The sequence below is a fragment of the Lagopus leucura genome, unplaced genomic scaffold (assembly GCF_019238085.1).
Source record: "Lagopus leucura isolate 7727_CA_CO unplaced genomic scaffold, USGS_WTPT01 Super-Scaffold_100058, whole genome shotgun sequence".
Taxonomy (NCBI): Eukaryota; Metazoa; Chordata; class Aves; order Galliformes; family Phasianidae; genus Lagopus; species Lagopus leucura.
In genome coordinates, this window is record NW_024962304.1 from 458577 (window position 1) to 472163 (window position 13587).

The 13587-nt window shown below is 33.6% G+C and overlaps 1 protein-coding gene across 1 annotated transcript in view; it reads left to right on the forward strand.

The window, feature by feature from the left end:
* Positions 1-13587, forward strand: part of CNTNAP2 (contactin associated protein 2) — a 663767-nt gene that overhangs the window by 1092 nt on the left and 649088 nt on the right. The gene's annotated exons all lie outside the window — the stretch shown is intronic.

The window sequence follows — 13587 nt, forward strand, 5'->3', positions numbered from 1 at the left end:
TAGATAAACCCTTTAGCACTGCACTGATGTGTAGTTTCCAGAAAGATATTTGCAGATAGATGTCAGTGCTTCTAGTTTTGTTTGTTTGTTTGTTTCTCTTCAAATCAGGTAAAACATTTGTCATTTGCGAAGTGTTTTTGAAATACGTACTGAAGTACTACATCTGTGTAGATTCATCAAAAATAGACAACACTCTTTGCTACCTTCACTGTTTATAGAGGAAATAAATGTACTGAAATGTTACCAGATGGATGTGTAGGGATTGTGTACGTGTGAATGTGGGCTGATTCTACTGTTCAATAAGGGGACTGTCTTAGAATGTAATGTATACTGCGTAGCTATATGGCACATACATCCATTTGCAGGATCACTTAATTTGTTTTCTTGGGGGACAGGAGGAGAAATGCAATAATTAGTAGCACTGCTACTTTCTCAATATGTTTCTATCTGTTATCGTCTGGTATATATTTAAAAAATAAAACACGATTATTGCTCCAGAATTTCCTATGCTTAAGTAATTACTTTCATGTCAACAGAAAATGTAGAGCACTGCCTGCATTGTTTCTTGGTCTGAGAGACTATGGGGTGTTTATTTATTTATTTATTTACTTTTACCTTTACTTTAGGAAATATTTATTATCCCTAAGGTTTACTGCTTAGTCTTGACTAGCTATCTAATTTTTCTTCTGCATATTATTTCTTCACAATGTGAAGAAGGTCTGCATAATGGGATTGCACACATACACACAAAAATATGATTTATCTTGTCAAAATTCTGTTCCTGGTGACTAATTTTCTCCATACTGTTTTCCTGTAACAGGATTTTGATATTATTTATTTCTGTGTCTTTTTATATCATTCAGTAGCTAATTACTGTAGTTTAATTTGAAAATGACCTACAGGAGGTTATCTGATTATCCAACAAAAAATGTTTAACATTTCAAAGGAAGTAGGTGAGAATCTAATATTAATAGCTACATTACTGAAACAAAAATTCAATTAATAATATATATTATATATATATATATATGAAATGTTAATTAAAAGGTACTTATATACTTTTCCATGCTTAAGATATTTTTGGCAGATGTCCAGAGAGTCCTTCATGTTAATTCATCTTCCAAAGCACATACAATACCCTCCTTATGTAGTCCATAGCATTAATTTCTGGCTCCTGAAAGTGAAATGGAACTAGACTTTTTTAATGGAAACACAAACATACCTTGAAGTAAATGTCAACCTCAACATTTCAGAAAAGAGAATGCACATGAATGGAATTTTTTTTTTTAAAGATACAGCAATGCTAGGGAAGTGGTACTACAGTAGGAACTAATGTGCTATGTCACAGTGTTTTGGTGCACCACTTAACTGGTTATTCTGTTGCACACTTTGATATACAAACTGACTTTGTGACTTGCATGCAATTGATCATGAATGCCATTACTGTTTTCTTTTATTATTATTTTTTCCTTGATTAGACAATGCTCAAAGGTAGTTTTTTTTTATTATTATATCTTCTGTTTGTTTGTTTATTCTTTTGTTTCCAGTTGATTTTGAACATCAAATTGATAATTCTTCTGAAAGATTTAAATATTGTGTATGATGTAACTGCTGTACAGCTTATTTCCTGTATTGCAATTTATTTTTTTTGAGTTTGTAGTAATTAACCAAATGAAGTTCATTATTTACAGAATATATTAGAACATATATAAGATTCAAGGTGTACACTGAAATATTAATCTCTAGAAATAAGCTTACAACTCATGATTTTCTTACAGTCAATTTGTGCTGACAGAGAAAGTACTGGTTTTCAGAAAGAATAGAATTTGACATAGCTTATGATAATGCATCTCAAATTTTTCTTGAATTTGCAATGTCAGTAAGTCTATAACTGTTGTTAAAATGATGTCTCTGAGTACTTTTCTCTCTTGGCTGAGAATGTGAAAATTTTGTAATCTCTGAATATAATATACTTTTTTTAAGAAAAAGTGGATGTTGGAAGTCCATTTTTAAGTACAATTGACATACAGTACAATATCACACATACTCAGATCTTTAGATTTCATCATTATGATTTTCATGCTTCAGCAATAATTTCTGCTCTTTTGTTCTTCTTGTTTGCTTTTGGAATAATCATAGAGGAATTTCATGACTTCTGAAACAAAGGATAATGAACAGCTCAACCAGGAGAGGTCATCACAAGATAAAAAGGAGTACTGAAAATAAATTTTGTAGACTTTTACATGGCTTAAACCAGAAAGGATAAAAATAAGGCTATGAGTAGACTGACTTCCCTTCTATTCTTAAAGAACATCTCAAAGAGATTCAACACTGGATTCCCTGACTACCTATGAATTATAAAAAATATTTCTTTCACAGCTAAGGTTTTTTGTTGTTTCTTTTGTTTTGTTTTCTTTTGTGTGTGTGTGTGTGCGCGTATGTGTGCATGTGTCTATGTTTAACACAGAACTAATCAACACAGAACAACTAAAACTTACTTACAGTTCTGATAATTCAGTGCATTTGCAGTAGGTCCCCAAATCAGCATTGAAGTTCAACCACACCTTACAATAATTGGTTTAGAAATTGAATGATGTACAAGTGTACTGAATCATTAAGATTCATGGAAAAGCAAAAATACGCATATTTTAGCTTTGAATTCATGTCACTCAGATTTTCCTTATTTGGTAACTGCTTGGGTAATTAGGAAAAGTACTAAATATGATGTGATGTCGCTTCTGGAAGAGCAGCGTATAGACCAGAACAGTGGTTTAGAAATCCTAAAATATTTAGAATTAGTTCCATTTCATAGTATTCAAATGAATGGAGAAGTGTGGGTAGCGGCCAAATATTTAGGTATAGTTTTTTTCTAGATAATTTTTTAGTCAGTATGTGAAATAATGTGAAATCTAGTGAATTCCAGTTGAGTTTTTGTTACATCTTAATAACAGGTTTTAGTTTAGGTCCTTTTCTGTGGATATTACATCAAGGATGCCACAGACTTTAGTTTCAAATGCACGAAAACATTTTTATTTATGTTAAAGGCTTAATCATTTTTGTATCCCTGGGTCTTAAAATACAAATAAACTAAGCTTTCAGCTGAGGGCTTAAGTTTATTCTAAGACCAAACAGCTTCTTAACATTAATGATGTGCTCACTTTTAGAACAATCTAGTTACAACCTTGATTACAATTTTCATGAATTATTATTTCTTAGTAGTATTGATGTACTATATAATAAAGTAGACATTCAAAAGGGAAATGAGATTGTGTTTATTACTTATTAAATGACGTAGAACTGAGTTACAATGTTTAGGGTGACTTTTAAAATGAATATATTTTTACTAGAATTCTGAATGTGAATAAAATATTCACAAATATCCTCTTGTCATTTCCAAATGAGTGACAGAAGCTAGGACCAACATTGGGGTGAAAAGCCAAACTTTCAAAGAGTCCTCAGTTTACATCTGTGCAACTTGTACACAGCCTGATTGCACACATTCATCTATATGCAGAAAGTCAAATTCAAAGCTTGATCCATTCTTTGAGCACTGAATCAATTATAAATGTCATTGAAGTAATGTATTAAAAGCTGTTCCTTGCTTGGGTTCTTTTGTCTCTGCTTGTAGTCTTAATTCTTTTTTTTTTTTTTTTAACTCAGATGCATTAATATGGACCAGGATACAAAAAAGTTCTTCAGTAAGTGGTCTGGTCAGGAAGAAAGTTTGTAAGTGTAGTTAAAGACCAGGAATAGAAAACTTGTCTCTGTGAAAAATGACTTTTTCTTATGCAGGGAGATAAATATTTTCTGATTCACTATCATATTTTTACAAAAGCAATTTTATCACATTTGAAAATTTTTACTTCACGCAGTTGTGATAATATATTCTTTACTTATTGCATATTAATCAGCTATTATAAGCTGTAGAACTACTTGGATAACTCACCTCACTATGGAGCTGTGATATGCCATAGATCTTCCTGTAAGAGTTCTTTAGTTATTATAACTAACTCCATCCTTAAATGCTACAAAGCAGCAGATGTCATATCCAATGTTGATTAATTATAACAATATTTAGTGCCTTGTAAGAATCTTAATATAATGAAGAGCTATGCACAAACTATAGCTTTTTTCCTACTTTTTAATAAATATATATGTAGAAGTTGATTCATCTCAGCAACTTGACCAACAGATCATGCAAAAGATAACTGGTTAAGTCTTGAGGTGTGTCACTGCCCAGGCCTGTATTCCCTGAATGTTAAGCATGCTAAGTCTTATGAAAGTACACAGACTTGCAAGTGTATGCATGATTTCAGTCACTTCGCATAGAGAATGATGGAGAAGAAACAACAGTCTCCTCCATCAGATGAAACTAAGTAAATTTTTACTTTTGTAAATCTTCAAAATTTTAGAAAACCATACCAATACTTGTAAAGAGGTAATTTGATCAGGACACGATTTCCAGAATTTATTCTTTCCAGAATTTCATCTGTGGAACAAATAATGCAGTTTTTTATCTTCACTATTTTCTCACTGAAGTAAACAGAAACTGTGCCACAGATTTTAAGAAATGAGTGGTTATGACTTCTGTCAGCGAAAAATTCACCATTCAGTCCATAATACATTAAAAGTGTTTAAAAGATTCTTCTTTGAACAAGTATGGATTTTACTTTTATCACACTTCTTTTGTTCAGCTACTTTGTTGGCATTATGTCGGTAACTATTCTGAGGCCACCAACTAATTACAGAACACGTCGATTCTCTAGATGTGACAGGAGTTGGAAATTCTAGTAACCAGTAAACAATACTTTTGAGTCATTTTCTCAAGATTTGAATTTGTCATAGACTGGAAAGTATTCTCAAGACCATGATTGATATTTAGAAAAAACTTGTGCACATTCATATTTTGACAGCTCTGTAATTTTACAGTTAGCTTTAAAAAGCTGAGGCCTTCTCAGCTTGAGAAATTGTTTCAGTATTCATGTGCTGTTGTAGTAGCAAATATCATATTTGTTCCCTAAGCCCAAAGAATTGATAAGTCAGAGCAAAAAAGGATACTGACTTTCACTATTGTCTCCTTCTTCCCCAAAATTTGAGTGATATTTTGGGTTTACAATCCCCTGTGAAGTTTGTTCATTCAGACATTTAAGGTAGGTAATCATGCTAAGCCTGATGAGGGACTGAAATATTTATTTAAATTTGATGTTAATATTTATTCATCAGCGTTTAATTTTTGTATGTGTGTGTGTGTTTTAAATAATTAAATAATAAAGTAAGATCCATTCAACATAGCTAGAATCTTTGTTACTTATTTTGCATTTATATCTCTAAAGGCCCAGGTTATGTTAAAACTTAAAATGAAAAAAGAAAAAAAAAAAAAAAGCAGCTAAAATTGCTTTCTAGATGCTGTAGAGTATCTATACATATTTAGCCAAATTATTTTCTATGCCACAAATAAATGTGGTATATTAGGATGAACATCTATTATTTGTTTGTTTAGAATATTTGAACACTTATTTTAAAGGGAAAGTATTATTTTATTGTAGAAATATGACATCTGTCTAAATATAATATTAACATAACATTTTGTTTGATTTTGTAAAACTGCTGTGTTACTGAATATTTTGTAATCTCTGCTCACGGATATCAACTTGTATACATGTTACATTTTACCTGTCTATAAACTTTTTTACTTCACGTCTAAAGGTGTGGCAATGTCCATTTTTTATCAATTAAATAATGATGAATCTTTGAATTGCCTTTCCTCAATAGTCTTATATACTTACACTGATATTTACTGTGGTGACAATCAAAACCTGAAATTTAGAGGGAAGAGATACAGCAAATGAGTAGCTGGACCTAAAATAAGTACACTGTAAGGGTCCAAATACTAATTTACACCACTCTAATCAAGCTTTCAAACACTTTCTGCCCTAACTGTCATTGAGATATAAAGAGGGCTTGTAAGCATTCTTTTCTTTTACCTGTATGCAGATAAAAGATCAAATATAGTTAAAAAGATGAGGAAAAATGAAAATTAAGAAAAATCAATGATTAGAAAGCAGAATCAACAATTAAAACTAATGATTTGTCTGAAAAATAACTGTTTTGGATCATGAAAAAGTAGTTGCATCTTGAACAGTGGAAGTAAAATAATTTCTTTACACTGATGGATAGAGTGAGAGGGAGTAGTCCTGCCAGACAACAGCAGTTACAATGAATTAGAAGACAAATTTATTTCTTGAGAAGTTGAGTCAGAAGCATATCCTGCACAGTACAGTCTCTGCTGGCTACATGCTTCCAGAGTTCAGAAAGGTGTACACTAATATGCTTTCCTTCAGTTATACATCAAGAAATGTTATGCTACCCGACAATCTCAGTTGTATGATGAATGTCTTACCCTTCTCTTACTCAGTATGGCCAGGATGTTAGAAATGATAGGTGAGCTGCCTGTAAGCATGGGATGGTATCCAGTTTTCAGTCTTCTGAAAACACATACCTTCACAAACTTTTGCTTGTGCTCGTAATCTCTTTGCCATTGATCACCTAACTTCTTTCTCATTTTGTTAATCATCTTACTCTCTGTCCTTGCTCTACCCTTCTCTCCAGCAAGACAGTGACTCTACTTTCAGTAATACTTTTATTGATTCATCAACACATCAAGTAATTTGCTGAACTTGAAGCTAGGAGAGATCGTCGTAATTGATTTCTGATTAATTCATCCGTATTTGAAAGCTAGGTACACAAGTAATAATTCAATTGAAATTTCTTCACTGCTTAATTGCTCTGCCCTAAACCTGTTAAGCATGTTAAATCAGATAATCAGTGAGTGACATTAAGATATCTTTTTCTTCCCAAAAACCAGTTATATCATTATAAGGAATACTTTAATATTTATTTGTAATTATACAAACAAACAAACAAAAAATCCTTTCAAACTTTCAGCCAGTGTTGTGTATTGTACATATGGGAAGGTCTGCTTCAAAAGAATGCCATCAGAGAATCATGATCCCAAACTTGCATACTCATAGCTTAAAAGGACAACAAGAATAGCTGATCTCAGCTACAATTATGTGATTTTTTTTCTGTTTCACCTGCTTTACATGTGAAGCTTTTGCCCCATTTCATTCCACTGAATCTCTCTGAAATCTATTCTACCTTCATGATTATATTCATGGCCTCACTGAAATATGTAATGTTTCCTTACACCAGCTGACCTATGTCAAAAGCTTGAGACACATGAAAACTTAAAGTCATCCTTAGCTTCAAAGAGTGTGTATTTTACTGCAAGTCAGTTATAAAGATATTTAACAGTGAAGGGCTGAAAAATAGAATTCCAATGCTTTTCACTAGAAAACACTCATGCCCTTTGCTATATTTACTCTGAGACATTTTGCATGTCACATTCATAAGAATTAGCAATGTTAAACTTATGTACACTGCCATTCAAGCACCTTAAGAGTTAAAAATGCATACTCTTATAATACATGTGGGAATAGGCATAGATGCTTATATACATTTGATGTCTTCTAAATTTGTCATCAGAAAAAGGAAAAAAGAAAAAAAATCCCTTCAAAATATTAAAGTGATTCAAAAAGATCTATTTTCTATAAATCAATGTTGATTTCTAATAAACTATATTTATTTCCTTTTGAATTCTTATTCATCGGGTTCTAGTAATTTCTCTAGGGTCAATGACAGTTGATACAGCCTATAATTACACAATTCATTATTGACAACACATGCTTTCTTTCAGTCTTCTGAAACTACCTTTTCCAGGGTGACTGAAAATCAGCAATAGCAGTGCTCACAAGCCTTCTCTGTTACAAGTTGTCCTGCTGGTTTAAAACTGTCTGTCCTTGTTAGCTGCTATTTAACATCTTCCTCAGTTGCTATTGGAATGCAAATCAATTTGTTGTCACTCTGTGATCTGACTATGAAGTATTGTTTCTTTTCCTAACACCGTATGTTTTTTGGTGTTTTCCACAACTAACAATTTAGCCGCTTGAGTGTAGTCATATTTTGGTAGGGATATTTTTATTTCTTATTGCCTCTCTCACTTTTTACCATTTTTCTTTTTTTTTTTTTCTTTCAAAAAACTTGTTTTTGTTTTTGTTTTTCTCTATGATTATTGTTATGATTTCTGTGCATAGATAAATTAAGCCTGGTATCCTTTTGATTTTATTTGTTCTGTATTTCTTAGACTCTGATTTATAGAATCCAAAATCACAGAATGGTTGAGATCAGAAATGACGTCTGGAGCCATTTGCTTCAACCTGTACTCAAGTAGGGCCACCTACAGCAGGTATCTCAGGACTGTGTCCAAAAAGGTTTTGAATTATCTCTGAACACAGAGACTTCACCACCTCCCTTGACAGCCTGTTCCAGCCACCTTCAGAATAAAAAATTTTTGCCTGACAGTCAGATGGCACCTCCTGTGTTTCATTTTGAGTCCACAGCCAGACAGATTTCAGTGGGCCCATTTCTCCTGCTTGTTGAGTTCCTTTTGGATGGTGGCACAACACCCTGAAATATCAACCATACCTGTTGTTTTGTGTCATCAGCAAACTTGCTGAGAGTGCATTGTGCTCTATTATGCAGTCCATCAACAAAGATGTCGAATAAGGCTGGATCACACTCTTGGCCAGGCTCTGTAGCCAGTTTTCAGTTCATCTGTTGGACTGATGATCCAGGCCATAAGGATATTTATAACAGGATTTTATGACAGACAATTAATATTTACTGAAGTCTATGTAGTCAATATGTTCTGTTCTTATCTACCAGGCCAGTCACTTCATCATATAAATTTATCAAGTTGATATGACTTTCCCTTGGTGAATCCATGCTGACTTCTTCTCATGACTTCCTTCCGCTCTATGCCTTGAAATGGTTTACAGCAGTAGTTGTTCAGTCATCTGTCTAGTGACTGAAGTGAGGCTGACCAGCCTGTAGTTTCCTCAGTCTTCTTTCTTGCACTTCTCTGAAGACTGGCTTGACCATTTCTTTCTCCCAGCCATCAGCCAGCTCCTCTTATCTCCAAGCATATTTTTAATGATTTTGAAATTACTCTTAAAAAATCAGAAGTCTTAAATTCTGAAGAGGTCTAGCTACTACTCATACTACTGGGTTTATATCACTATCAAAGAACAACCAAAATATATCATTAATATTTGAAACATATATGCAGAAAATATATGTATTTGGAGAAAGATCTACAAGACTAACAAGAGCCGCACTCAAGGAAACAATCAGTAGGTCATCTGTATTCAAACAAACATCTAAAAATATGTTTAAAGGAAGCTGAATCAGAAGTCCCTGAAGTCATCTAAATATTCCTGATTTCTTGATAATTATAGAGATTTTATGAAATACTTTGTTGAAATGAGGCAACTACATACATAAACACATGCTAGAATCAAAATAAGTGACTATTCAGATATTATAATTGAATAATAATGTGGGTATAGAAGTGTCTGATAGCTATACTGTTGATGATAATGACCCTATTTTATACTATAAATTTATCACTTGATTAAAATATTATATGTACATTATTAAGTGATAAAATATTTTCAAATAATTGTTTGCTATAGAATAGGAATAGTTGCATCCAATTAAAAAAAAGAAACTACTCTATTTGAAGTACACTTTCTGAAATGAGATTTTTTTTTTCCATGTATAGCCACATATAGACAATAATGTTATCCGAGGGATCTATTTTGTTGGTAGTATATAATGAAGTTGCCTTGAGGTTCCTTTTGAATAGAGAGCCGTGTCTTAAAGGAATTCAATCTAAGTTTAGCTAATTCTTGAGGCTGTCTGTGTGATTCCATCTGTGGCAGGGGAAATACCTCATGCAGGTATTATTTAATAAGTTTTCTAAGATGTAATTAGGCAAAATGGAAATCAGAAAATGAATAAAAGGAATGCGACACGTTTCTCACCTAGCAATGAATCTGGAATGTAGTTTGATATTTATTATATTTTTAAAGACTCTATGTTAATTGAATACAGAGTATATGTTATTTCCCTGTGTTATAAAGGCAGATGTTCATGGGGGAATGCTGGTATCTTGCAAGTTCTTCCACTGAGTCTGGTCTCCTGGCTCATAATGCTACACTGCCAGACCTTCAGATCAAAGGTAATTCTGTCCATAGTGTACACTTGATAACGTTAAATTCAAGCACAGAGTCAGTCTGGCATATAGGAAACAAGATCTTCTGTCTTGGAATCTACTGATCTACTAAAGATAAAGAAAATAAACCTAAAATATATTTTCTCTAAGCAAAACATATTTGGTGACTTCGGAGTTACAAAAGAGCTACGTGAAGATGCAGCATCCTGGCAGTGGGATGGGAATGGTAATGGTAAGATTCGGGAATGGTAATGGTAAGATCTAAGGCAGTGATCCTTTACAATTGAAAGGCATAAGGTACTCTTAAGCTCTTTCTAGGCAATCTTTCAATATTTAACCATACCAATGCATTGAACGACATTGCTTGGGACTTCACAAAGGACATATTGCAAATATTTTGAAGTATTTTAGTACCTCAAGTGTATCAGTCACCTTCTATTTTAGAACTGACTTTGATCACAGTGTTACATTCTATTTATCTTATGAAAATAAACAGATAAACATAGTTTTGCCATTTGCCACTGACACTTAAGTTCTGTACATTTCATTCTGTTTATCTTCAGTTTGTTGAGCAGGCTGAGAGTTTCACTTATATCTACCATATTTAACTGAAATTCAGATATGTAAATTATAGAAAATGGTAAGAAGAGCATGAAGGCACTGGACTGTGGTCCCTTCATGAATAGAATTTTCATGAAGCAGACCTTTTTTTTAATGAATGATAATCAAAGTGGGATGGAAATGACAGGTTTTTGACAGTGCTAAGACTGTCATGAATAGACTTGTGTAGACAGTAAACCACAGTTCTTTTTAAAGTAGTTTATTTAAAAGCACAATGCATATTAGCAAAATATAAAAGCTTGCTTTTATTTCACAATGGAATATATTGACAAAGCCTGCCACTGGCCGCTTTAAAATACATCCAAACAAATCAGTCTTAAATTATATAACTCCTTTATTCTACTCCTTTAAAAAACATCCTCAAAGGAAGCTGTTTCAGTAGCCACCAACCAAACATTTGCTTTCTTGAGTGCCTCAGAGAAACTGGCTTTCTTTTGCTGGCTTACTTTTTCATTTGAAAATATTATTACTTATATCTAATAAAATTACAGGGTGTGGAAGGGAGATGTTAAATTATCAATTTAATCCATGAATTCCATCATCTTAGATATATAGAGAGTGGTTAACATGCCAGAAGTTGAGTATGAAGACCTTTTTTTTATTATCACCCTTGGTAATTCACTCTAACGTTCTTTCTTTTGCATGTTTTCTTTTGTTCTCGTTATCTGAATTTGGAGTTCAAGTGGGTCAGTGGCACATGGAAAGGAAAACTAATTACACCCTGTATTCTTACTAAAGAAAATACAGTTTTATTCTGCAAAGAACCTTCTGTCTATTCCAGAAGCAGACCATGGCTTATACTTTGTTGGTCAGAACAATGTTTTGGTATCACCTAGCTCCACTCATATAAGCTGTAGTTCGTCGCTGTTCCACTCATAATACACTTTGTATTGTAATGCAAAAGGGATTCAGGTTTTGCCATCCTCATTCATATGTTATATACCATGTCATTAGCTCCACTGCTCTGACAGGGTACTGTACTAGTCAGCAGAATTCATGATGACCAAATCTACCAGTACTTTCTACATATTCCTCAGCACTTAATCTGAGAACACAGCCCACTCATTGAGTTCATTATCAAATGATTAAAAAAAAACAACAAAAACATTTAAAAACAAAATCTCATGTTTAGTTTTGTTGTATCAAGCACAATAAAAGTAAGAATTCCTGTTTGCCTTAAATGATTTGTTATTGGAGAAGAATCACAGAATCAAAATAGCTAGGGGTGGCAAGGACCATGAAGACCATCTAGTTTCAATTTCCCTGCTGTAGATCAGGTTGCCAACCACTAGATCAGGCCCCTCGGAGCCCCATTCAGCCTGGCTTTGAACGCCTCCAGGAATGAGGCATCTGCAATTTCTCTGGGTAACACCTTTCTGTGCCTCACCACAGAAAATAATTTCTTCCTAACATCTAATCTAAATTTCTCCTCTTTTCAATTTCATTTAAAGCCATTCCCCTTTGTCCAATTACTATAAGACTGTTTACAAAGTCAGTCTCCTTCCTGCTTATAAGCTTTCTTCAAGTACTGGAAGGCTTTTACGTCTGGATGTCTGGACGTCAATTATGTCTCTTTGGAGCCACCTCTTTCCCAAGGTTAACAAGCCCAGTACCCTCAAACTTTCTTCATAGGAGATGTGCTCCAGTCCTCTGATCATCTTTATGGCCCTCCTCTGAACATGCTCCAACAACGCCTCGTCATTCCTGTGCTGGAGCTCCAAGGCCTGGACACAGTATTCCAGATGAGGCCTCCTGAGGGCAGTGTAGAGGGGGACAATCTCCTCCCTACTGGCCAATTCTCTTTTGTTGCAGCCCAGGATACCATTGGTCTTCCAGGCTGCAAGTGCAACACTGGTGACTCATGCCCCAGTTTTCACAATCCAGGACTCCTGAGTTCTGCACAGGGCTGCTCTCAGTGAGCTCTTCTCCCAGTCTGTACACATATCTAGGATTAAGTACAGAGAGATGTAGGGAAATGCCAAGTGTGCAGTGTTATGATAATCTGATGTAAACTGGGCAGTTCTTCAAGCTAACAAGAGCTCTAGGGCGACTTTTCTGCTCAAACTCCTATATTATCTATTCCAAAGCAAGCTCTTGAAGTTAAATGGAGACGTGCTCCTGTAATTTAGGTAATGCTTTTAAGATGCTACAGAGTTTTCCCATAGTCCATTATCAAGCCACAATCTTCAAAGGAGTGGATTGGAACAGTTTTTGTTGAGCACCTTGAATTTCACAAAATTTCACATTCACAAAAACTCGGGTTGTGCAAAATAAATTAGTTACAGAATGAATGTTAAGATTATAGAAACAACTGAACAAAGTTGAAATTTATGTCATTTACATATGACTTTGAATGGAAAAAGAAGTAGGAATATATTTTATTTTTATTGTTATTTTCATAATGGGACACTTGTATCTTTTGCTAAACAAGAAAAAAAGGTCTTTCATTTGAAAACTTTTATATTTATTTATTTTACATTTATTTTATAGGATTTCTGAATAAATATTTGAAATCCAAAATGAAAAAAAAAAATCCAACTCAATTTTGTCCTTGTTTTGGGTATGTTTTTCTGTTTTGTTTGTTGCAGTTTTCAAAGTGAAATATATCTCTTTCTTCTCTTCCAAAATAAAACCAGACCTTCCAGAATCTCCATTCCTGTACTGTTCTGACCGCAATTTTGTCTTTTCACTTTTATATTCCCTATTACACAAAGTTATTCTAATTTCAAAATCTTATATTCTTGGAGGTGAACTGAACAGTCTTTCTGCATGTTGCCCTCCTCGTATCTGAAGAGGGAATTTTTCTGCTTTTTTCCAGCACGACAGATGTG